Consider the following 27,607-nt stretch of genomic DNA (forward strand, 5'->3'; position numbering starts at 1 on the left):
GTCTTTTATTGGAGCTGCGCACTGTATTTCAAGGGAGCCTCGGTGTTCTTCCTGTCCTTCCCCGAATACTGACGATAACATGATAGCCTGTCTCAAAACTGGTTGGTGGGATTCTTTTTCTCAATGTAGTTAAAATAGCTTGCCTTGTAAATGCCAGAAAAATATTTTTGCCAATTAAGGGTTTTATGAAGAACGGTGTCAAATGCTTTCCAGAAAGGTGTTTAAATTGTTTGGCTCAGCCGCTCCATCCATTAACATTTTTCTTTACAGTTTAACCTCACAGGTTTGCGGGATGGTTTCCCCGCACTGGAAAAAAAAATGTGCCGGTTTCTTTGTAATTAAACATAACTTCCTTAGAGATTCTTATGTTCAAGCTGTGGTTTAGAGCTTCAAAAGGCTTTTCCCCTGCTGCTGAAATCATGAAGTCCGTGGTCTCCCAGCTCTCTTGTAAAAGCCTCTCTCTTTACAGAGTAAGGAGCCTTCACAGCGCCCGTCCTATTCAGCTGCTGCCGCTGATAGTTTCAAAGACATATTCACAGAGCCCTGCTCTGCATCAGGCAGCTGTTATGTGGTTACGGAGTGTTTGGAGCGCTGTATCTCCTTTCAAGTTTCCACCTCCATGTGGGAATTGTCTGCTTGAGAAAGGCTTTGTGCTTTCCAGCGTGTTTCCTGTTTTCCTTGGGAGAGCTCCGTACTGTAATCATTTTTCCATTCCAAGTTGCCTAGGCCGATTTGCTTAACTGTTCTGATGCCTTCCCGGTGTCCAAATTTGCACCCCTGCAATACAGTTTCATTGCTTGCTTCCTATGGGAAGGGGACATCTCACTTCTGCCTCATCCCTATTGTTTCTTCTCTGCTCCGTTTATCTGAGCGCTTGTCACATCCTTCCAAGACCTGAGATCTGATGCCTCAGTTTGGCTTTTCTCGTGCTTGGATGGATGTCGAGGTGATTTATAAAGCGCCTATGCCCAGTGCCATGGGCCAGTGATACCATCAGGTAAGCAGCTTCTCAACTGCTTACCCAGCCTTGCTTATTGATTAGGACCATGGGGAGATACAGCTCTTGTCCTGCGTTCCCAGCAAGTCCATGGTGGGTATCATTTCTGCCATCACTGCATGCCTTGCCTTTGGTACTTTTTTGATTCACATTCATAGACCATAGTTATCTGTAATTAAATTCTGTCAGTGGTGCGTGAATTATTTTGTCTAGTCATATTTAATTTTCCTTGTTCTTCTTCGGGCATTCTCCTGTGAGCTCCAGGCTTCATCCTGTAGATCTTTTGTCTATTTCTGAAGCCAATGTTAAATTGATTACACATCCGGCCTTTAGTTACTTTGTATCCCTCCTCATAGCAGATAAATTTACCCTGATACCACGATAACTTTTTTTTTTTAACCTGTGATTCTTAAGAGCTGTCCAACCATGAAAACCACCAGAAGACAGTAAGTGTTCCTTTAGACTGATGGCTCTTTGCCAGAATTTGGCCTCTAGGACATCTTGGGAAATTTCTGGAGACATTTCTGATAGAGTTTCTTTTGTAACATTTATTTAGTTTTGTATGTGTGTGCTTGAATGCATTTGTGTTCACCACATGTATGGAGGAGCCCCCAGATGTCAGAAGCAAGCGTCAGATCTCCTGGTGTTTGTGAGCCCCAACGTGAGTGCTGAGAAGCAGTCTCAGGTCCTCTGCAAGAGCAGCAAACACTCTTAACCATGGAGACATCTTCCACTGCCAACATTTAATTGTTTACAAATGGAAGTTGGGTGTTCCTGACACCTGGTGGGTAGAAGCCAGAGCTGCAACTGAATTTTCTATACTGTACATGGCAGATCTCACAACAGAAAGTTATATATCTTCAAAATCTGACAGTGTTTGAGTGTAGGAAGGATTCTAAGCCTGGAGCTCAGTTTCTAGAAGGATCTGCTACAGCCATTCCCAAGCCAGTGAAGGGAAGGTGTAACTATCCGAAGGCTGAGTAAAAGAAAAGAGCTAGGTTGTCTTCTAAAGACTTGAAAACAGGTTTTATTCAAAGTGACTTGGGGTCTCCATTATGCGAATGTCCTTTACCAGTTCCGCTCCCTCCCTGCTTTAATTACCATTTACTCTAGACAGCCCCCACCTCCACCATAGCCCCACATAGAGCTCTGGAGCTACCAATGCCTGAGGAACTTAAGCAGACAGTGAGGTAATTTACCAAGCACTTGAAGATCATTCTGGCTAGTGTAGAAAACAGGGCTCCCATGGATTAAGGTGGATTGAACCTTGCAGCAACTGGGCTCAGCTGGTGGCAGTAGGCAGAAGGAGAAGCCAGCCTGACAGAGAAACCTGCCTATTCCCTGCCTGTGTGTTGAGTTTGGGGAGAGTTAAAGAAGGAACATTTACTAACGTCCATTCTGAAAAACAAAGCAAAGCAGAGCCAACCAAACAAACAAGAAACCAACCTGCTTCCCTGGAGGGGCTGCAAGGCCTGTGGGCCATACATGGAGCCCAGACATGAGTGCAGAAGCCCTGCAAGCTCACTTCAAGACCTCTGGAGCAAGTTGCAAACGAAGGCAGAGAAGAGAATGAGCAAGAATCATCCATCTGGTCATGGACTCTGACCAAGTAAGGCCTCAGCCAGGGAGGTAATTGTAAGGCAAGATGGAAAGAAAAACACTCAGAGAGCTAGTACACAGCTCTCAGCAGAGGGGTTGGGCCAGGCCCAATGGACAGGCCCAACTTCCTTCCAAGACAAAGAATCCATCTGTTTCCTGCATTTTGCACAATTAGCTTCCAATGGAGACTTCTCAGGAGAGAGAGAGAGAGAGAGAGAGAGAGAGAGAGAGAGAGAGAGAGAGAGAGAGAGAGAAACTTGGGTTGAATATCAGGGCCCTCATTGGGCCAGCTTTGCTGTGGAGAGAAGGAAAGCCACAGAAGCAGCCTCTTAGTGTCTATCCTGCCACAGATGCTGGCAAAGTCCCAGTTCTAGCTCCTCCACAGGACGTGGCTCGTAGCTTACTTAGTAACCCATGGGGACATTGACAAAGACTGTCCTGATTACAGTCCCATCACGTCTCCTGAACTTGAGCAGGCTGACAATGGACCAGACCTCTCTCGAAAGAATCAGTTCTGTATTTAGACACAAATGGTTTTGTTTTGTTTTGCTTTGCTTTGTTTTATTTGTCTGGACTGAATGGTTTAGATCAGCCTAGAGTAAAGATCATCTTGAAGCCTGGGAACACATTTTTCTCTGAGTTTAGGAGAGTCATCTGCCATTTTCCCTGAGTAATCCAAGCATGACCTTTCCACATTCTTCCATCTAGAGGAAATGGTTTCAATCTCTCTCTCCAGAGGAGTGCAGTTTGCTATTATCTTCTTTATAGTGTCTGAGATTTAGGAAGCTTTCTATGTGTTCAGCTCGTCCTTGTCAATCAAATCAGGCCATCCCCATTGGTGTGACATATTTCACATCCAAATGGAAACGTTCTTCCTCTTTGGCTCCGAATATACTTGTAACATGTGAAACTTCAGAGGTTTTCCTCTAGTTGCCTCTACCAGGGTTCCTACATGGTCAACCAAATCAAGCTACATTTAGGCCATGGGAGTTGGCAGACCCAATGAAGAAGAAATTGTGCTCAAACGGTGGGGTTCACCAGAGTCTGGCCCATCCATAGAATTCTTTGAAAAAACTACCAAAGTCATTGGTGTAAGAACAATAATATCCTTCCCTTGATTGGTCCACAGGATGTGTTGGTAGAGCTTGAGGATGTGTTCTTTAAAGCCATGTGGCAGGGCAATGGTGGCCCACAGCTTTATCTTCAGCTCTAGAGAGGCAGAGGCAGACACAGACAGATCTCTGTGAGTTGGGGGACAACCAGGGATACACAGTGAAACTTTGTCTCCAAAAGCAAAAAAGAAACAAGCAAAAACCAAACCAACAAACAAAACCATATCAGATCAAATCAGCTCCCTGTCTAAGGCGCTGAGATACTTAGGAATAGATTGCTTTCTGTTTATTTGAAATTAAGTGTTTCTTTATCTTTCCCATCACAACTCTGGTCTGAAAGGACAGGAAGAGAACAGGAAACTGTTCTGTGAAAGGGAAGAGAAGGAGAGCTGTGGAAAGGAGAGGGAGGGGCTAGGAAGTTTCTCCTATGAGAAATCACAGTGGCAGCCTGCTGGCAAGGGCTGAAGGGCTTGAAAGGACAGAATGCTTAATATTGAGAAAACGTGTTGATTTCCTAGTGTTGTGTGAACACCCTGTCCTCTGGCTGCCTCCTCTCCATCCCCGGCAGTGCTCCAACACGTCAAGAAAACCCAGTTTTATCCTCAAATGCTTGGTCAATTGTGTCTGGTGCCAGCAGAAGAGGGAAATTCTTGTCTCCATATGTTGGAGCAGAAAGCCGAGAGCAGCTGTCTGAGTCAAGATGTGAATGAGACCAAGAATTTACAGGGCAGGCAAATTAAAACCAGAGCTCTTCTGAGAAATTAAGATGCCAAGAATTCACAAACATCCCAAGGAGGTCATTGTGTTTTTGGAAGGCTATATGGAAGGCTCAAAGAACAGGCAACTGTGACATCTGGGTTGTTAGCATTCACATGCCTGCACGATAGAACCAGACACCTCAGAAACACACATGTCATTATCCGATGAAGTTTATTCGAATCATTCATTGAATAAATGAAGAACAAGTGCTTTGTGCCGTAGGCACTGGGGTAAGATGGTGTGTGGCTTTGATTATGCTTGGCCCACGGGAAGGAGCTCTAGCAGGAGGTATAGCCGTGTTGGAATAGATGTGGCCTTGTTGGAGAAAGTGTGTCATTGTGGGGGTGGTTCTATGCTCAGGTTCCACTCATTGCAGAGGTCAGACCCTCCTCCTGGCTACCTTCAGATCAAGATGTAGAACACCCAGATCCTTCTAGAGCATCATATCTGCCTGGATGCTGCCATACTTCCTGCTATGATGATAATGGACTGAACCTCTAAAACTGTAACCCAGCCCTTATTAAATGTCATTGCCAGTGTTGTCGTCTTGTTTACGCAGATTTCTAAGAAAGAATGTTTCATAGCTGACTTCCTGGTATTCTGGTTCTTGGCAATCTTTCTACCCCACTCTTCTGAGATATTCCCAGAGCCAGAGATGGAGACATTGTAACATAGATATATTGATTACAGATGGGCACCCTGTAGTCTACGGATTTCTGTATTGTATCTACTATAGCTTTGGGGGGATCGTCTCCATTTGCTGTAAATATGATCTTTTTTGATGAGGGGTGGTAGCTATACTTATCTGGGGGCTTAAGAATAAGGTTTAGACTATAGTAAGGAGTTATGTTGGTCCAACAAAATGGTGGCAGTAGATTCTTTTCTAACATTCATGCCCTCACCGGCCCTAGGAAGCTGTGTAGGTTTCCAGTACCAAACATGATTTCCCACCTGTGGACTGGGCCTTAAGTCTAATTAGACAGCCACTTAGTGCACTTATGCAAATCTTGTCATGCTGGTCATTGTGCTTCTTATGTGTCACAGCTGGGCAGAACTGGGTAGAATTCTTTCCTCCCACCACTCCCTGAAGAGAAGACTGAAGGATTTGCTTTTAAAGATTTATATTATTTATATGAGTATACTGACTCTGTCTTCAGACACACCAGAAGAGGGCATTGGATCCCATTACAGATGGTTGTGAGTCACCATGTGATTTCTGAGATTTGAACTCAGGACCTCTGGAAAGAGCAAGTCAGTGCTCTTAACTGCTAAGTTAAGAGCGATTCCAGCCCGCCTGGAGGATTTTTAAGGTAGGAATGACATCAATTTGTGCTATAAAGGACAGAGTGACAAGGAACAGAAGTGGAAGCAACAAGATGGTAGGAGAAAATATCCACAGTCCAAGTAAGAAGTGACCAGAAAACAGTCCTAGAAATTAAGGGTGATGGGCCCTGCAGGGTATAGTTGTTGTGTAATAAAGAATTGGTGTTTTTGGAAAATGGGATAGGGCATGAGACAAATTAAAAGCGTTATTCATTTGGCAACTGAATGTTGAGTGTCTACTGTGTGAAAGTTACTGGTCTAGTTATTTGGGACATATCACAATAAGCAGAGACAGTGTCTCTCACATTGTTCTTACATTTATCATGGGCCACTGGATTGAGCAAATAACTTGGTAGTTTTGTGAGTTATGTTGAGGAAGAATGAAGAAAAATATGGGTTGAAATGAATCAGAGAATCAATTCTAAACTTTTCACAACACCCACGAGCCATCCACTGGTGCATTCTAGCAGTTAGTTTAGAGTAGATCCCAGAGAATGTTTAAGGGTTAAGGAATAATAAGCATAGACATGTCATTTAATGATATTTCTACACTCATGAGAATGGATTTATCATATCTAGATCCTCATAGTGTGTTGTGGTTTACATATAAAATGTCCTCCAAAAAGGATCCTATGTTGAAGGTACAGTCCCAGGCTGGTGGGACCATTGGACAATAGTCGATTGGTCTTCATCAGTCGATTGATCAGTTCATTGATTGGTTCCTAGATAAATAGAATATTAGGAGGTGGGTCTAATTGAAGGAAATGAGTCCCTGGAACATGACTTTGAAGAATACTCTTTCCTTTTCTTTTTCTGCATCCTGACTACTGTGGATAAGCAGCTTTGTTGTCATATGCCTTCCTGATGCCATGACATTTTCCCTCCTCTAGAAGGAACAAGGTGGTCATAAACTGAAACTGAGTCAAAATAAATCTTGACTTCCCTGTTTCGGATTTTTCAAAACCCTCAGGTATTTTGTCTCAGTAACAGAAAACATAAATAATACATAAGGCATGTAAAAAGGAAATTAAAGCTCTGGGCTGAACAGTAGATGTTTAGTGCTTGGCTAGAGTTAGAGATTGAGAGAGGGTGATGGGTGAGGGAAGACGGCCAGAGACATGGTGGCCTTTCAGGCGAACAGCACTGAAAACCAGTGTGAAGCCAGCAGGTGGAAACAGGAAGTCCTTCCTGGCCTGTTGGCTCTGGGACTGTTGGGATTACAACAAAAACAGTTTTAACAGAAAGAAAAGACTGGAAAGTGTGGGGAGTTGGATTTGTCATGGCCGAGCATGAACAAGGAAGGAGAGACAGAGAGAATGGTCTTTCTGGGATGTTTTGAGACATGTGGTAGAAGTTGGGGGAGGCTGTCAGGTCAGGAGAAAGTTTGTGTTTTCTGTCTACTAAATTGAAGATGATAAAGTATATTCATCTCATGCTGGAGTGATCCAAGAGAGGAAGCACTGATGCTGACAAAGAGAGGCTGAGCCAAGAAGAAAGCTGAGTGGCAGCTGAGGCAGCTGAGGCAGCTCAGCCTTGGGGAAGCACCATCCACTGTGCAGAGGAGGAGGATGATAGCAGAGGGGGGCCTCTCCACATTAGTCTGACTGAGGAAGCAAAGCAGCCTTAAGACCAAGTTCCTTTGCTTTTGCTTTGCGAAGACTCCAAGCTGACTAAAGTTAATACAACATGGTTGCTCTGGTCCCTGTTGATGTTAACAGCTAAAAGGCCAGTGAGAAGGGAGTGAGGGTTTTGAACTGCAAAGTAAAACAACGGGGAAGAAGGACAGGTTGTGTCTCTCTGTTTAATTCTCCATCCTTCTCTGACTCAAGCAGAGATTTGCCTTTTTTCTAATATTTAGCCATCTGGATTTCAATGGAGAGTCCCAGAGAGCTTGTCAGGCTCTGGGTGTTTCCACACTGTGTATTGACTGACACCCTGGGCTAGAATGGCACTTACCCAAACAAGTAGGTTTTGGGTGATAGGAAGCCTTTTAAATCCTTCCTCCGAACGTGTCTTAGGGTTTTGCTGCAGTGAACAGACACCATGACCAAGGCAACTCTTAGAAGGACAACATTTAATTGGGCTGGCTTACAGGTTCAGAGGCTCAGTGCATCATCATCAAGGTGAGAACATGGCAGAGTCCAGGTAAGCATGGTGCAGGAGGAACTGAGAGTTCTATAGCTTCATCTGAAGGCCCCTAGAAGAAGACTGTCTCTCATGTGGCTAGGACAAAGGTCTTAAAGCCTATGCCCACATCAACAAGGCCACACCTCCTGATAGTGCCATGCCCTGGGTCATACATATTCAAACCTTCACAACAGGTCTCTGTATGGCAGGGAGAAGCTGATCAGAGCCAGACAGTTGTTGAGGAAGGACATTCTGAAACTGGGGAGAAAAGAAATGGGTGGAGTTGTGTTCAACTCAAAACTCAGGAAACCAAGTAGGTAGAAGTTACTAGAGAAAGCTAGTTTCAATGGTGGGACCAACACACAATTCTGTGCTCCAGCAAAGAAGATGGAGTGGAATCATGATGGAAAGGAGTTGACCTGAAGTAGGCTTTTTTGCATGATGATTTCCTTAACACTCCATAATCTTGTGAGGTAGGCTTTCTTTGTCCCTTCTCTCTCTGTATATAAATTCAGTGTATACGTTTGATTACTCTAGGCAACCCTGACTAAAACAATTCTCCAATGGACAGTAGACACCTTGTTCATTACCTCTGCCCCCTTCAGTACCTTCCCACTTCAGTGCCTTCTTGCTCCCTAGCTTTGTCACATTGTGTTGACAGGATGTACAAGCACCGTTCCAGCCAGCTGGGATGGGTTCAAGGCCTCTCAGGACTCACCGCACTCCATGCGACTTAGCCATGCAAAGCACATCCGCCAGTGTTTACGTGTTGAATAGTTTATGATCTGCTCTACATCTGATCAGGCAGAGTCAACGACCAAAACTGCTGATCCGTGGAAACTTCACAGCCTTTCCGGGCATAATAATGGCTCCAGCTTCAGCTTATTCAAAGAGAGAAATCGCCTTTGATGAGTTGTGCAAGGACAAATTAAGACGTGACTCTCACTAGGTATCTAGACTGGCCTACTGCTGCAGACTTTGCCTGAGAAGAAAGGGGACCAGATGCAGGCAGGCTTCAGCCACTCTCCTAATGGAAGGGTAGGGCCAGGACTAACCTGGGCATTGCTAAGGGAGGCTCACTCGTTCAGAAGCAAGAGATCATTCTGCAGAAGCAACTCTGTCACTCCTTTCTTTAAACCTATGGCAGAGGCAGAGCATAGTTCCTCAGATTTGCATTGTTTCTTTAATAGTAATAGAAACATCACTCACCCTTAAGGGCAATGCTAGCTAATTGTAGTATTTCTATATTCCGTACCTCTTCTACTTAGATATTGTCTAAGTTCAGGACGGCAAGGTGGACATAGAACTGGCAGGAGGAACTTCTGAGGAAAACTACTCTTAAGTATTCCTTCTGTCTGGAATGTGGAACATGATTAGAGCTTGGGCAATTCTATTGAACTGTGAGGTAAGAAACTATCTTCCCAAATATACAGAAGGTATCATTCAGACAGGAGGAGACTGGGCCAGTAAAGTTTGTGGCATCAGATGGTAGTTGAAACTGCTCTTACATAAGCAGTTTATCATGTTTCTGGCATTTACAAATATTGCTAATGTGCTTTATATGTAACTTTGTCTAGGTACCTTCAAATGTCCCTAATGACCCCTGACAAACCAGCTGTTTTATTAAACAGCCTTACCAACAGATAATGCAGCAACAACCTTTGCACGGTTAGAGACAGTGATTGGGGGCACTGTGAGGCTCTTTGTTATCAATAACGTTGTTCCTTCTATCAGTTGGTATGAGAAATCTCATTTAGTCCAGTGTCCTTTGCTCATTAGTACCTGGATTTCTACTGTGTACATCTCCTTGATTTAACTGTGTTCCTATTTCCAAGGGCCTGCAGTTTACTGCCTCATGGGTTTCTCTAAAGTCTGCCCTCTACATATCTGAAAGTCAACCCTCTTTTCCCTCTCCCTCTGGAGCCCTGTCTCCGGCACAAAGCATTAGAGAACTTCAGCCACACCCAATTTTGGCACCCCACTGCTCCTAGATAAATCTAGAGGGCAGAAGATGTCTCCATCCAGAAGGTCACACCCTCTGTACTTGTAGAGTTTAGTTTAGGTACCCAGCATCCTGGAGATACCTGCCTAGATGGTTCCCAGATTGCTCTCAACACTGGTTACTCTGAGGCTAGGCTAGGCAAGGGCCACCTGATTCTAGCTAGTATGGATAGAATCTGAATGTGAGGATAGAAGTGAATGTGAGTAGCTGTCTATACTTGCTATTGCCTGGCCTCACTAGGGTGATTTGCAGGGGGTGGGTATTGCCTATCCTCAGCAAAGGCTGGGGCTAATTATGCTGGCTACACAATCTGACATAAAACCCAAAAGAATTCAACAAATTACCATTTCTATTTGGGCCTGGGCCTCAAGGACACAATGAAGGTGTATTTGTCAAAGTGAAAGACCAGGCTATGTTTTATTTAGCATTATCTTGGCTGAACACATATCTTTAAACATTTAGACTCATGGTATGTGAGCTTCCATCTAGAATGCTCCAATGTAGCTGGGGCATAGAGGTCTCTCTCTCTCTCTCTCTCTTTCTCTCTCTCTCTCTCTCTCTCTCTCTCTCTCTCTCTCTGTGTGTGTGTGTGTGTGTGTGTGTGTGTGTGTGTGTGTGTGTAAAAGTCCAACTGAGCCAGGCCTGGCGGATGGCTAGCCAGATGCTCCCAAGTATCTGTTCTAGAGTACAGATTAAAGGAAGTCAGAGGATAACTTGGCCACAGACTCAAGGCAATGTCAGTTTTCGGTGAATTGTGGACATAGCGGTTGTTTCTAACCTGTGTCTGTTCTTACTTGTAGCACGGTTGAGTGATTGGATGGAGCACAGACCAAGCTCATTTAAAAATATCTTTTAATGGCACCCCTAGTTGTCAACATACTCTTTGTGGCCATGCCTTGCTTTGAAGCTGGAGGGAGAGTGGAGATCTGAGAGCTATATCTTCAGGATCCTGTCAGAGTGAATGACTTGGCAGCATGAAGGACATACAGTCACCGAAGCCCCTGCTTCTCATTTGGGACCACACTCCAGTGTACAGGACCCAAGAAGTCTCTGCCCAGGAGGTGTCGATCCACTTCCAGGGCTGGCATTTGGAACGTGCCTCGCCCCAATGCACTCTCCAGCATAACAAGTGACAAAGGTGGGCGTATGGATAAAGAAAGCACGGACTGGGTGCAGGAGCTATCCACCCATGTGAGAGGCTCATGGTGTGGGATAGAAATGAGAGAGAGTACGAAGAACTTTCAATGTCAACGTGAAGGTATATCTCAAGATACAAGGCTAGGATATGTTATCTTCCTTAATATTTTCCCATCCTGAGAAGTGAAGGAGACATGTGTTTTCATTTGTCTTCTTGTCCTGGGCATCACAATCATCTATTACTAGGATACAAAAAGCACGGCAGGCTTTTCCATTCAGGTGCACCATGCAAATGTAAAGTACTGTTCTCAGCCCTGACGTGCCAAGTATACGCAGCACACACTGAAGAGTCCTTCCACAGCCAGCTCGGAGGCTGGGTGGCAGAGGAGTGCTCTATCAGCTAGAGCACCAGGACATGAGGACTTTGTGTCAGAGCCATTTGTATTCTTTCTCCGTGGTAAACACCACACTTGGCCACTCCACCAGCCATAACACTACAGTGAAGTAACATATTACCATTAAGCACACAGACGCAAAGCCTTGGGAAGGGCAACACCTGCATTTGCTGACCTGTGCTGACCAGCCTGCAATTCTATGAGCCCTTGAAAGCCTTATCGTGGTTTTCCCATATTTACCTTTTGGGGAGAGGCAAGATAGTTTCAATATTCCATCATCAGACAAGAGAAGCCAGGCTTAGTGAGACAAAGGAACTCCCAGAGCCCCTAGCAAATAGAAGGAAAGGTCTAGGTGGGGACCACAGCCAACTAATTCCCATTCAGTGCCCTCATCACTCCACATAAACCCAATCTAGTTCAAGAACAGAAATGTAGGTATAAAGCCCAGCCTCCCGCTTCTGAAAGCATCAGGGACCTGTACCTGGTCAAAGGTTGGCATGTCTATTTATGTAGCTTGTTTAGCTCTGGTTGGCTAATGATACTTAATCACATGTACCTTGCAGTTGGCCAGGATAATGGAGAGAAATGCAGAAGGGTCAACGAAAGACATGTAATTTGCTAACATCCCAAAGCTTTCACAGTGCACAAATGATCCACTGCCAAAGATTTCAGAAGCTGAGGGTAAAAATTAAAGTTAGAGAAACTGCTTAAAACTATGGGCAGGTGTACTGAACCAAAGACAGCTTTTATTTTTGTGGTTTCAGAATCTGATAAGCAAAATTAGAGACCTACTGTGTGAAAGCTAGTGGGGTAAAATGCAGCACTAGTCAAAGGGGCTGTGTTTCTTCAGATAAACCGGCACCTGTGATGTCTCCAGAGAGTGAGGAGCTGAAGCCTTAGGTAGCCCTCACAGAGGGTTCCTTTTCAATGGACTCTCCGGTTACTATAGCGGTTCATCTATGCTGTGTAACAAACCAGCCTCTCTCTATAGCTATTTAAACACGAGCAATCTGGAGGTAGAACTTAAGTGGTTAATAGCCATTTGCTGCTTTTCCAGGGTTGGATTCCCAGCACCCACATGGCATACAACCATCTGTATCTCCAATTCCAGGATATTGGAACCCTATTCTCGCCTCCAAGAGTGTGGGTGGCCTCCTCAGACAGAATCTTATTCAAAAGCCCTGCTCTACGTAGGTGGTGACTTATTGGAGCCCACCTTCTTCCTCAAAAGCCTCACCTTACTGTGAGGTCAGACTCAATGTGCAAGATTTTGTTGTCTAACTGAGGATCAACTGCAAGTGAGGTTCCTCACTTATTACTCTAGGGAGCTTGTCTATGAACACGAAGGATAAATGCTCTCTGTGCCCTCTCCTCACATCTGTATGCCAGCATTCTTTGAAAGGATGGGCATGACATGCATCACACATTAACACCCAGTGATCGTCAGTGGCCACTTTGGAAGATGAACCAACTCCAAATAGGTGAGCACATTCTAGTTTTAGATTTTGGTTAAAACTGATTGTAAGTTTTCAAGGCTGACTTTTGGTATTGATAACCAGTTGCTGTGCTCTTCCCTGACGAAGAATCTGTCTCCTACTTTCAGTGTTTCTTGGTTGCCTGTAGTCTTTGTGTAAGATTGCGGCCTCCATCCACATTGGCAAATCTATTGATTTTGCCCTTGTTCAGCATAACATTTGACAACACCTCATTGATACAGCTTCTGACATTCCTAGAAGACACACAACAGGCTCTCTGATCTTTTGGCTCTTACAATCTTTCAGTTCTCCTTCAATGATCCCCGAGCTTTAGGTACAAGAGTTATGTGGTAGATGTCTCCACTGGGATTGGGATCTACAATTCTGCTTTGGTCAGTTGTGATTTTCAGTAATGGTCTCTGTCTTTTGCAAAGAGAAGTTTCCCTGATGAGGGCTGAGGAGCACACATCTTTGAATATAAGCACAGAGGCAGGCAGATACCTGTGAGTTCCAGGCCAACCTGTCTATAGGTGAGTTTCAGGACAGCCAGGGCTTCACATAGAAACCCTGTCTCAAATAAGATAAAACAAAACAAAACAAAACAAAACAAAACAAAAGACAAAAAGGGACAAATATTTAGATATTTAGAGTATAGTTAGAGATCATGCTGATTTAGTACTGGCATGGTTATGGGTTCTTATGCAAGATCCATGATTTCACCAGCTCTAGGTTCACTAGCTAGATTTCTGGTTACTGCTAATATGTGAGTGCCACACTGCACCTCGATGGTTGTTATGCCATGCTGGGTGTGGTGGGTGTGGTGGCTCGCAGGCACTATAGTTGGAGAGGGCTGTTGGTTGGTTCTGTTGGTTGGTTCTCCCTTTGAAAGTTTCCATGCCACCTTCTGATACCATGAAAGCTGGTCCTCCAGGAGGAAGCATTCATGTGAGTCCCAGCTCGAAGGCCTTTTACCCTGTGTCTGAAATGCATAGTGTCTTCAGCAATAAAGACTTACCTTCTATATCTGAGCAGGAAGTGCAACCAAGGACAACATTAATAGCCTGTAATGTTTTGAGAGCCTCTTGGACAACTCTGACCAATAACACAAAAGGGGGTTTCTTGAGCCAGGTGTTGGAGTTTGTATGTATGTGTCTTTGGTGGCATTTAAAAAATGCTTTCTGGTTTCTTTTTATTTTACTTATTTACTTACTTATTTACTTATTCACTTTATATCCCACTCTTGCCACCCTCTTGGTCACTCCTCCCACAATCCTTCCCCCTAGCCCTTCCATCCTCCTCTGAGTGAGGGTCCCCTGCGTATTCCCTCACCATGGCACTTCAAGTCTCTGCAAGGCTGGGTGCTTCCTCTGATGTTGGAGTTTTTGTTGGATGGACTTGAAGGGAACATTTTCAATCCATATGGGAAGATTTGATTTAAGCTCTGTGCATATACTTGCATGTACTACAGGTATTTTTAGGTAAGTAGCTAATAGTATGATTCCTTATGACTTTTTCAGATATCCTTACCGATATTCTCCCACTCCATCATTCTTCTGTATTTTCCCCTCCCTCCACCATTAGCCACCATGTCTTTTTCCTTCCTTGATCATGTCACTTTTATCATGGGGAACCTCTCTACTGCTCCCTCACTCCAGCAATGGTCTCTTCTTACACTCCTGGTTTCTGTTACTACTGCAGGATATGGGCTCACATTTGAAGATTTGGAGCTTGGAGCCCGCAATGAGAAAGAGCATGCAATATTTCTCTCTGGGTCTGGCTTACCTCATGCTGTACAATATTTTTCTAGTTCCATCCACTTGGCTGAAAAATTGATTGTTTCTTTCTTCCGTACAGCTAAGTAGTAATCTGTAGTGTACACGTACCACATTTTCATTACCCAGCTGTCAGGTGACAGACGTCGAGGATATCTCTATGGCCTAGCTGTTGATGACAGAACAGCAATGAACATGACCTAGCCAGTATCTGAGGCATAAGATGTCCAGTTCTTTGGGCATATGCTAAAGAGTAGTAGAGCTAGGTCATATGGTAAGTTTATTTTTATATTTTTGAGAATTCTCAACACTAATTTCCAGAGTAGCTGGACAAGTTTGCAACCTCACCCACAGTGAATGAGGGCTCCCTCTTTCCCACACCCACTCCAGCATCTGTTGTAACTTGTTTTGTTGATCTTTTTCATTTTTGATTGGGGAAAACAATAAAATCTCAGAGTTACTTTGATTTGTATTTCTGTAATTGATAGGAAAAAGGGAACACTTTTGAGAGAATTTTTAGCCATGTATTTCTTCTTTCGAGAATTCTCTATTCAGGTCCCAGGCCCACTTTTTTTTTTCCTGAATGTGTCATTTCTTTGTTTATGTTGATTCTTTTGGGATTCTTTATATATTCTTGATATTAATCTCTTGTCAAATGCACACCTAACAAGATTTCTTTCCATTCTGTGGGCCTCCTTTTTACCCAGTCATGAAGCGGAAACATAAGGTCTCTTTGGAAAGTCATTTGGTGTTTTGTCGGGTCAAAGATGTGAAGGAACATTTCATAGACACAGGTGTGAAAGGCTAAGGCAGACTCATGAAGGATCATTTTGCTGAAGCAGACACAGGAGAGAGGATGTTCTGCTAAAGCAAACACATAAAAGGACACACGATGAAGGATTCTATGCTAAAGACATGCATGTATTGATCCTCCTTACATTGAGTAGTTGAACTCCATAAAGAGAAACGCACCAAAAAACTTGTGAAGATATTGTGCACAGTTTCTTGCCTCTTCCACAAACTCAGGCTAATTGGATACATGTGCTGAGGCAAGACTTGGAGGACACATGATGTTTGGAGGGTATAAATAGGACTCTACCACAGAGTGATGAACACAGGGCTTGGCTTGCTGGTACGGCTAGCTGTGCAAAGCTTCTTTGCTGATCTTCACTTCCCTTAGAAAGGCACAGCTGAGAACTTCTGGTGCTCCAGTTGGTCCCTCCTGCTGCCTCGAGCTGAGCTAAGGCCTAGTTGTCTCTGCTAGGTTGTGTCATCACTGTTGCTAACCCGACTCTACCGAACTAGATTGCTAGAGTATCCATGAGGTGCTTGCTAAGCAGACTGAGCTGTCACCGCCTGCTAACCTGTGAACTGAACTGCTGATGTCCAGACAACACAGAAGGCAGTTGCTCCAAAGAACCTTTCAAAACAGGTCCACTCACACCCAACCCCCATATCCTTTCTTCTCCACTACCTCTGGTCAGGAGTGGACTACAAGGAGATTAAAGCTTTTAAGAACTATCATTAAAAATAAGGTTTGAAAAATTATAGTTACACAGCTGTTTGTTTTTCTAGCTGTGCAGAAGCCTTTTGGTTTTGTGCAATTCCACTTGTCAATTGTATGCCTTAATTCTTGAGCAAGTGGAATCCTATATAGAAAATCCTCTCCTATTTTCTATAGAATACCTATATTCTATAAAATACTGCTTATATTTTCTCCTAGCAGTTTCGGGTTTTATATTCGTGTCTCTGGTCCATTTGGAGTTAATTTTGTGCACTGTAGTAGATACTGGTCTAATTTCATTCTTCTGCCTGTGGACATTCAGTTTTTCTAGCATCATTTGTTGAAGATGCTCTCTTTTCCCCAGCATATGGTTTTGGCATTTTTGTCAAATATTAAACGACTTACGTTACATATACTCATGTTTAAGTCTTCAAGTTGATTTCATTGATCTACATATCTGCTCTGGTGCCAGCACTATATTGTTTTTATTACTATGCCCTTGTAATGTATCTTAAGATCTGAAATAGTAACGCCTCCAGCATTATTCTTTTTGCTTAGGATTGTTTTTACTATCCAGGGTCCTTTTCGGTTCCATATGAATTTTAGGATTTTTTTTTCTACTTCTGTAAGGAATAAGTTAGGGATTTTGACTGTGATTGGGTTGACTCTGTGGCTAGCTTTTGGTAAAATGAACATTTTCACATTATTAATCTTGCTAATCCATGAGCACGGGTGTTTTTCCATTTTCTAATGTCTTTCTTCTCTTTCTTCAGGTTTTTTTATGTTTTTATTATAGAGGTCTTCAACTTCCTTGGTTAGGTTTATCACTAGATATTTATTTTGGGGCTACTTTGAACTAGAATGTGTACATGATCTCCTTGTCTGTATGTCTGTTGTTGCTATATAGAAAAACCTATTGATTTGGGCAAATTGAATGTAGAATTTTTTTTGTTTTCATTTCTAGAAGCTTTCTGGTAGAGTTTCGGGTATCTCTAACATGTTCTATCCTGCCATCTGCAAATAGGGATAGTTTGAATTCTTTTCCTATTTGTATCCCTTTCATTCCCTTCTCCAGCTAGCACTTCAAGTGTGATATTAAAAAGGAGAGGGAGAGTGGACAGTTATTTCCCTCCTGACTGCAGCAAGGTTGCCTTTCTCACATGTAGTCTTCACTATGTTGAGGTATGTTCCCTCTTCTCAAACATTTCTGTGACTTTTACCATGGAGCCATGTTGGATTTTGTTTAATGCTTTTTCTGCATCTATTGAGAGGATTGTGTGATTTTTTTCCCCTCCAAAGACATCTATATCAGTGAGAAAACTGTTTGTCATGATCTAGGCTTAAAGCCCAACTCCATGTCTATATAAATATAAACAATGGTAAATATAGTTTAAATATATGCAGAGTTTTCCATGAGTGTAATATAAATAGAAAGAGGATTATTTTTTACTCTTTTGGGAGTTAACCAACACTTGTTAGCTGTGTATCTTAGTCACAGTTCTATGGCTGTGAAGAGACACCGTGACCACAGCAACTCGTATAAGACAGAGCATTTAACTGGGGGTTGGCTCACAGTTTCAGAGGATTAGTCAGTTATTATGGTGGGGAGCATGATAGCACTCACGGTGCTGGAAAATAGCTGAAAGCTACATCCTGATCCACAGGCCAAATGAAGAACACTAGGCCTGTTGTATACTTTTGAAACCTTAAAGCCCACTCCCAGCAACATATCTAAACTGCACCTCTTAATCTCTTGTGGGGTCCTACACCTGCCAGTCCTACCCCTCTGTCAGTTGGCACATTCAGGTGAAATGATAACAGTGCCACTTATTGACTCAAATTTCTAACTTCATTCTGTCTTCAAATGTTGTCATATTTGAATACTAGAATGACTTATTATTTTGTTAAAAATTTATTTTTAAAAAATTTCTTCTTCAAATGAAAGTTATGGCATCATATTGCTTAAAAATATATTATGTGTAAAGGCAAGGTACATCATCTATGAGTGACTTTAATCTGAAAATAGCAAAGGAGGCACTATCAAACACTTGTTCTAAAAGGTGACATGTCTGGTAGCATTTAGAAACAGCTAGTGAAGACAGGTTAGACTAAGTCTCCAGGGCAGAAACAGCAGTTGGAGCAGGAGAAAGACAACTCATTCAATGAACTTGCACTCAAGAACATTGGTAGAAAGAAAGATGGACAGATTGGAGGACAGATGCCTGGTTGCTAGAAACTAGATGAGACTGGGGTTTTCATAGAGCACTAAGAAAGTAATCTCGGGTTTTATAGCTTTATAAAGACCTTTGCTTGATAATTTTTATTCTAATCCCCTCTAGAGGTCAATTGGGTAAGTATGACCTCCCCAGATTACATCAATCAGTGGCCTTGAATCTGCTTGTGTGAGGCAGAGTTGTGCTATGCTCAGTTCTCAAGTCTTGACTTTCTTCTAGTCTTGGACAAATTACTCTTTCCTGGGGGTCTCAGTCACTGTTCTATTGCGCTGTAGAGACACAATGACCATGGAAACTCTAATAAAGGAGAGCTTTTAACTGGGGCCTTGCTCGCAATGTCAGAGTTTTAGTTCATTATCATTATGGTGGTGTGCATGGCTCTGGAGCAGTGGCCCAGAGCTACATCCTGATCTGCAGGCAGAGAGAGTAGGACTGGGCCTGCTATGTGTTCATTGACATACTTCCTCCAGAAAGACCAATCCTCCAATCCTTCTAATCCTTCTCAATAGGCCCACTCCCTTATCACTAAGGTTTCAAATATATGGGCCTATGAGGGTCATTCTTAGTCAGACTACCACACTGGGCTTGGTTATATCCACCCTCCTGGTGCTTGTCTTCACCAAAGTCCAGCTTGTGAATATTTTGACGCCCTCTTCTACATGAAGAGAGCCTTGATTAAATCCTTTATGAGATTGATGTCAGTGTTATTTCTTGTGTTGACAGGAGGAAAGAATTTGGTTATTTAGATCAGGATTAGTTTGTTTCCCATAAGACAATATGGGTCCACACGTGAACCTCCCCCCCAAACCCGATGAGACTGGGCTCATGAGGGACCTTGGTTTTTCCCACAGCAGAGAGAAGTTGGTCAGTCTGTTCACCCAGGCCTTTTTCACCAGTGTGAGTCCAAGGGGAAGATTTTGCTCTGCTTTCCTTCCATTTGCTGAGGCCCAGCAGAGCTGTTAATCTTCCATAGATAGTAAATCTGCTATTTGACTTTTTTGACACCTCCCTTCTCCATCTCTACGGTGCTGATAGAGGCCGTAAACTAACCAGGTGGCATTTTAAAAGCGCCCTTTTTCCTTCCACCCTAAATTATATCTTTTGGGAAATGGATCTATCTTACTTGGCTATAGAAGCTTTCCTTTTCAAATCTCTGCTGTCACAAGCATAGGTGTATTTTAGCCCATTGGGAGACTGCTGCAGTCAGACCTTTTCATCACTGTCACCAAACTCCTTAGAAAAACAGCTTAGGAGACGAAGAGTCACTTTGGCTGACAGTTCCGAATGTTTCAGAGTTTGGTTTGCTCCATGGTCTTAAGGCTATAGAGAGGCATCTCCAAGGATAGCTACTCGCCCCAGGGGGGTGGGGAGCAGAAAGAGTTGAGGGATGTGGTTAGGTCAAGATATACCCTTTAAAGTCACACCTCAAGTGACCTCTCCCCTCTAACGAAGCCGCACATCCCCATTCCCACCAACTCCCAATGATGTCTCAAATGGAGGGTCTGCCCATAGATTAGTCCACCGATGAGGTCACAGTCCTCATCATCCCATCCCTTCTCCAAAGCCTCACATCTGAACCCTGTTGACGACCACTCATTCATCACATGTGCCTTCAGCCGCATCTCATTCCTCAAACACCACCCTTGGCTTTCTTTGCCTTCTCAATACCATTTCAAGAAAAGAGCCTCTCATTGTTTTTTTTTTTGTTTTTTGTTTTTTTCCGGAGCTGGGGACTAAACCCAGAGCCTAGTGCTTGGTAGGCAAGCACTCTACCACTGAGCTAAATCCCCAACGCCTCTCATTGTTTTTGAAGCCACAAAAACACTTGGATGTAAGAGCATGTCTTTTGGGGGACGAAGAGATGCCAACCATAGCTATTGTTGGAAGTACCACAGCAAACTGTAAAGGAGATGCTTTAGATGCTCGGTTCTGTTTAAAGCAGTAGACAGAGAGGTTCTGGCTTTCTTTACATTTCTGGTTTTGCCACCATTTAGTTACTGGCCATGTGTGACAGGGAGCCACCCCAGTGACACAAGAGCGATCACTGTCACTATGTCTCACCCTGTGGCTTTGGACACCTGACTTAAGCAGGCAATCAGATTCCCTCTACAGTCTCCAATTTGGAATTGTGACTGAGTGTGCAGAGAAGGCATCACTTGAGCTGACTGCATCACAGGTGGTACCCAGGAGAGGAAGTGTCCTGCTGACACTTTGCTGGCTGCTCCCCTCAGGTTCATGTCTGCAGGCTGCCTCTGCAGCCCTTCAGTAAATTGCATCTTTTACTTAACTTAGCAAGAGACCCTTTCTATCACTTGCAACAAAAAGAATGCTAACTAACAAAGGGAGCATGGCAAAGAATACCAATGTTGTGAAAGATCTGCTACACTGAATGGCAAGGGAATGAAGACAGAGAATCCACAGGGAAGGAGGCAGACATACAGGTCTATTGGTGACCTTGGCTTTCCAATGAAAAAGTAGGAATCCTGTCTGCTGACTGGTATGAATGTGAGAATGGAGGATATGGCATGTTTGAAAGCAGTGTGTGTGTGTGTGTGTGTGTGTGTGTGTATACATATAGATACATATATACATGAATACATACATATATACACAATATGCATGTATATACATTTATTTGTGTGTATATATAAGTATCATGCTTGATGACATATGGAAGTGTTCACAAAGCACAAAGGTAAGCATGGTAAGCACACAGAGCAGACAAGGAATAGAGGACTTAACCAGACACTTGAAAGTTATAATGATTTTAGAAAACCCACATTGCCTCCCCTGAGATGGCACTGTCTTTTCCTGGTAACCCCCAATTCAACTTCCTCCCAGCAGCAAAGCAAGAGCAGCATATTAATGAGGGTTCAACATTACACTCTCGTGAACACCAACAATAGCCTAACGTTCTCTCAGTCGTGCCAGCTCACCTTGCAATGATATTTGTTTGTTTTAAGTGCCACATAAAAGCTGCTTTGTGGACAGTTCTGAAGGTCATTGGCACCAGCAGAGACGGAATGGGAAGGTGAAGGAGACTCTCTGGCCTCCATGACCTGGAATGTGCCTTTGCAAAGCAAAGACAACATTGGTAGAGGTATAGAGCCATATCCAAAAGAACACTATCATTCAGGCCTCTGTTACAGAGTTAACACTTCTCCCCGTGTAACAGAGTGCCAATATGTAAATGTTGTGGCAGTATGTATGATTTGCTAGGTGATCCATTTGGGTTTGTAAGTTTACTGTTTCCAGTTCGATAGGTGATAATTTTGATTGGATTTATGCATCTGATAATCAACTGGGAAATACTTGTGATTCAATAAGATACATTATACAGCAGCATCCATTTCAATAAGTAATGTCTCTGGGCTGCTGTGTACGATGAGGGAATTCATCACATTTTTAAAAGGAGTTCTATATCAAATTTTTAGGACAGTGTGTTTATCTCAGAACAAAGACAAACTATCGCTAGTAATGCAAGCTGGCTGGATTAATCCAGTTTGTGGTAATGTAGTCACTTTGAAGGCCAATTCATGGATGTGTTTGGTAAAATCTAAAGTGAAACGAAGATGTTCATACCCTTTGATCAAATGAAGGATGAACCAATGAGTGCAAATGGACTATTCCGCACCACTCCAGCATCCTAACTACTTGTATTTTATGTAACTGAGAACAGTCAGGCAGATACAGTAGCAATCACAGCTGGCTAATGAAATGTGCATTTAGCCAGTGCTGGTATGAGAAGAAAGCCACAAGAGATCCTTTCCCCCTGACTTTGATAGGCATGGCAATGAAACCCTTTCTAGAATGCACAACCTCTTGATTCTGTGAAGAACAGCCTCAACGAGTTCACAGCTGCCTCTTCCTTGAATAGAAATCATCACGGCTGGATCCTCACAAAGGCAACAATGACATTTTTCAGAGAAACGTACAGGCAGATTCAAGTTTGCAAAGGTCTATATAGTTTTCTCTTCTTGAATATGTTAGTGCTTGCACAATAGCAAATCTCTGCACTTTGGAATTCTTACCCACTTTTCTGCAAAAGAACTCTAAGATACTGATAGCTATGTGCACAAGAAACACATTAAGCCATTTAATTTTCAAAGTGGCCCCACTAGGTGAATGCTATCATTAACACGCCCACTTTATACCTGAGAGGAAAACCAACTTGGCTGGGGTCTCACAAACAATGATGAAGTTCTACAGAGACCAGACCTCACTGGGCAGCTACTGGAATTTTTAAAACTGAAACATGCCAGACTCAATGGGGCAAATACCACGTGGTTCTACTTAGGTGGCACTTAGCGTGGTTAAGGTCCTAGGGACAGAAGGTAGAAAAGTAGTCTGTCTGGTAATAACGAAAAAGCACCAGAAAACTCATTGGGACAAAAGAAAATTGTTAAATATGCAAAGAACTAGAAACAGTATCCCAAAACAAATATAAGAAACAACAACAATAACAAAACAAACAAACAAACAAACAAAAAAAACAAAGGTAGCAATGGTAATGGATCACTCAGCAAGGTAGAATTCAACCCAAAAACAATGAATAGAAGAAAATGTCAAAAGCAGAAAACCATAAAAGGCTTTAAGCATACTGATCACTAATCCTTAGAACACTCTCAAGACTTGTTGATCCAGAACTGTCCAGATTTGAATAGATTCAAGAGATTGAGGGGGGAGGAGTGATTTTTGGCAAAAAGAAAGGACACAATTGGTGGTCACAGCCCTGCAATAGCAAGGCCACTTTTACTAACACTGGGAGTACATACAGAAAGAACCTGAGAAAATAAGATTGTGATGATGGAGCAGATTGCCTGTTAGGAAAAGAAGTCCAGACCTTTCCTCCAGGAAAGGTGATGAGGAGCCAGAGGGGTGGGGTCAAAGGTGATGAGGAGCCAGAGGGGTGGGGTCAAAGGCAATGAGGAGCAGGAGGGGTGAGGCGAAAGGTGCTCTTTGGAAGGTCAGCATACTACAGCTCCAAAGGCTGGATGGGGACGAAGGGAGTGTCCATAGAGCTGGCCAAATGGGTCCTTCTGTCCAGAGCCACTGCTCATTCTCCTGTCTTCCCTGGCAAAGGAGGGCTTGGAAGTTGAACCCGATGATGCATATTGTATAATAGTCTTCTGAAATTGGAAGTGCCATAAATATGCAGTGCCAATATTAATTATTCTCATTCGTTGTATGGTATTATATTTAAATACTCGGAGTTTCTAAATTGCGATCATAAATTGATGTCTGTAATTCTTATCCCGAGGTAATTGGAAGCTTTGAAGTTGATCAAAGTGAATTCTATTACCAAGGCGCTGAGAACAGCCAGGATGTGAGCAATTACAGAGCCTATCCAAGCAGATTCACTTTCTCGTCTGTGCTTTGAACCGCATCCCACTTCCTATGCAGGGTCAGATCTGGGAAACACGGGAAAGTCAGGATGATATTGTCTCTTAAGGGGGAATCTATCCTTTCTAGGATATTAAATTAGTTTTATAATTTTAGGACATTTCTGATAACCTACGTCTTCACTCTGTAGTGGTCAGAGTATGTAAAGACAAAGGAGAAGAATGGATTTCCTTGGTTTAAGAAACTGCAGTTAGTTTGCACCCCTATCTCCCCTCTGCCCCCCAATCATCTGCAGCGGCAGAGGGGAGCCAAGATGGAGATATCCGACAGCTGATCACGGAGGAACACTCTGCTCTTCGGTTTGGGACTGTATTCAATTACCTTCTTTCCCTGTGGCAACATCTTTCTAATTGTGTGCTCTCTAAGTCACTGTGCAGAAAAGTTGGCTACCCTTGGCCACACACTAATTTGTAATGGGAAAAATGGCCCAGGTGGGTTGGCGGGCAGTGGTTTAACAGCCTGGGATTAACCAGCAGCACAGGAAATTACTAGTGGGTACTTTACATGGTGATCATTGAAGTTTTTTTTTTTCTTAAGCATAATTTTCTGTTGGGAGCCAACTGTACAATGTCTCTGATTTCTATGATTATATGTAAGAGAGAAAGAGAAAGGGAAATTCTATGATAATTTTATGGTAATTTGTTAACACTGAAAGGGAATTACAAAGGAACCTTTAGGAACTGAAGTCTCTTTGACCCCTTTCTAGCCTTTAATATGGGAGGACTTTTACTTCTAAAAGAAAAAAAGTCCTTTAGGAACAGTAAGTGGTTGGAATGTCACATAGCAGGAAGAGAACACATAAAGAAAAGACTTATCATTTCTCAAAGATTCACGAAGAATTATAATATTTAATTGCTAAGGTCCAGGGAAAGACACACAATGGATTATCAAACTAAAGTTGTCTTAGTTTCAAAATGTCACCAAAACCAAAGAATAAAATCTGATGTAACTAGTTATCTTTCTGACTTCATCCAGCACTATCCTGAGGCACTGAGGACCACTTGGAAAGGGAGATAAGAGCCATGAAGGCAGCTTTCCTGTGGTGAGACCTATTCAGTGCACCCTGCTTGTGCAGACCCGGGCAGTTCACAAATGTGGGAAACTTCACTGCATGATTTGTGAAGGTAATGGAGATGTGCATTTATTCAGGCTTCTCCTCCTTCTAAAACTGAAAATGGGGCTGGAGAGAGAGATAGTGAGGAGTTCTCAGTGCTCTTGCAGAGGACCTGAGCTCGTTCCCATCTCTCATTAGGTGGTTTTCAACCATCTGTGACTCTAGTTCCTGGGTTCTGATGCCCTCTTCTGACCTCTGTCAGTGTCAGGAATACACACTGCACATATGTACATGCAGGGAAAGCACTCATACATATGAAATAAAAGAAATAAACCTTTTAAAAAAAGAAGAAAGAATACAAAAGGAGGGAGACATAGTTTGCATAGAAACCTACTTATATTCTACAACATCCATAAAATATATAATAAGAGGAAATCAAATTGTATGTGCATTAACTTTCTCTGAAGAGTCAGGGGGAGAGATTAGTCTGTTCCTAGGTATCTCTGTTCCACTTTACAAAACCAAAGACTGCATCGATATTGATACTTGGTGGTAGCAATGAGCAGAGAAATCAGCTTACCAAAACCTTCCATGTAGCTATCGTTTCTGGCCCACATCCCCCAACTCAAGGGCATACTTGACACTGACAGACAACTGGGATAATGTGTCCCTGCTTACTTGACTGGAGGAACTGATAAGGCCAGGGCTGAAATCTCACCCAGATCTCCCGGTTTCTTTCCTGGTTTCAGGTGTGCAGGCTGAAAAAGCACTGAAGCAGAGCCAGCCGCACTGAAGTCCCTGCTCAGAGACAAAAGAATGGGACAGACAAGCAGACACGAGGGGCCAGAAGGACAAAGACAGAAGAGAAGCACATTGGTACCATTCCGGCTCTGCGAAATTCTGCCATCCTTGCTAAAACTGGACTCCTTGAGATGCTGTAATGTCCTCGCAACAAACCTCTCTTTAATTAGTCTAGCTTAGGTGGATATTTTTTCTTGCAGCTATGCATAACTAAACTGTTCACTATGTTAATTTTCAAGAATTCCGAAGACAGCAGCAACTTACAGTTTCCTGCCAGAGTTCCAAACCTGACATCAAAAATGCTATCACAGAACCTTTGGCTTAAATCCCAAGTCACTTTAGACAAACATCCCAGAAGAAATGTGAGGGTGACGCCCAGACTCAGCTCATCCCACTCAAAAGTGAAATCATGAAAGTGGCAAAGAAATTTTAAATTAGTCTCTTTTTAAAGTTGTTAATTTGACATAGAATAATTGGTAAAGAAAAGTCCTTCGGTCTATTGTGATTTTGATTGACAGGCAGAGAATGATTAGAACAAGGGAGTAAAACATGTGGTCCAAAGCACTGAAGAAAGCCAGGAGCTTCTTGGATCCAAACTATGGGCTATCCCAATGATTATGTCACAGGTAGAGGCACAAATCTTTCATTTAACCCATTAAGAGGTAGTATAAAAGAGTGAATTGTTGGGACCTACCTGGAATGTTAGAGCCTAGATAGAATGTTAAGGCCCAGGTAACCATTACCTGGCTACCCTGCCATGATAAGGAAACGTTCTCATATATTTCTGCTGAAACTAGGAAACTTTCTAACACCAAGATTGATTACATATCCTGTTACGTTCTGAGTCCTTGAAAACCAATCATGATAGAAGTCAGTAGAACTGTTTTGAGGTTACCCACAATAAGCTTGGACCTGAACGAACCATCCAATAGCTTTTGTGGTATAAGCTGCTCCAGGGATGGATCCCAACATAAGAGAGATAAGAAACTGTTTGGAATGAGACTTCTATTTTGAGTAGTGGTTGAGAAAATTAGACTTCCCAAGACTTCCCTGGGAACTGACATCCTACTTGGCAGGAAGAGACGTGTACATGGGTAACTGACATCCTTTTTTTTTTTTTTTTTTTGTCAAGTAAGTCAGGAATGTTAGACAAGTCCCATCCTGGTTCACAAGTTAGGGCATGAATATTAGACAAGTCCCCTGCCACAGCTGAATACCCCAACCAGTAGAAAGAAACAGGAATAATGACCAACAAAGACATGTTCCTAAGGAACTGTCCTGTCCCTAAATCCTGATTGGTGAAATAACTTGGCACAGATGTCTGTGGATTTGGGGCTTGAAATCTCTGTAGGTTCTTAACTTGGGATCATGGTTCAGTTCCCGAATCTGGGCCATGGCCCTGGTCAATAAGTCCTGGGGTTGTATATTCAATAAACTCTCCCTGACTGACTGAGGTGGGTGTGGATATGGTCTGGGAGGTGATTCCTGGGCCCCAATGGAGTAGTGCAAGGCAGGAACACTTAAGCCAACCATTGAATAATGAGAACAATTAAGCATCGTGTGTTCAATTAGCAATTTAAGGTGTAAACACTGGGTTCTTGTTAGTTTTGTCACCCTGTCACAACCCAGAGCCTCTTAGGAAGAGAAAAACCTCAGCTAAACAATTGTCTTCATCAAATTGTCCTGTGAGAAATTGTCAGTGAGAAATTGTCTTGATTGACAGTTCATGTGGGCTGACCCAGCCAGCTGTGAATAGCACAATGCCTAGGTAGGTAAGCCTGGTCTGTATGAGAAGACAGTCAGTGAAGCAAGAGACAGTAAGCAATGCTTGCCCATAGTTCCTGCCCTGACTTCCCTCGGTGATGAACTATGACTTGGAAACATGAGCTGAAGTAAATCCTTTCCTCTCCACA

General features: G+C 43.0%; 1 long non-coding RNA gene across 1 annotated transcript; it reads left to right on the forward strand.

Annotated features, from left to right (window-relative positions):
- On the forward strand, nucleotides 1–27,607 carry LOC148003737 (uncharacterized). Its single transcript, XR_015629135.1, has 3 exons — nucleotides 1–101; nucleotides 24,815–24,963; nucleotides 25,643–27,607. It is a non-coding gene; the product is annotated as an uncharacterized LOC148003737 (long non-coding RNA).

Source organism: Rattus norvegicus, chromosome 9, assembly GCF_021556685.1.
Source record: "Rattus norvegicus strain SHRSP/BbbUtx chromosome 9, alternate assembly SHRSP_T2T, whole genome shotgun sequence".
In the NCBI taxonomy this organism is placed as follows: domain Eukaryota; kingdom Metazoa; phylum Chordata; class Mammalia; order Rodentia; family Muridae; genus Rattus; species Rattus norvegicus.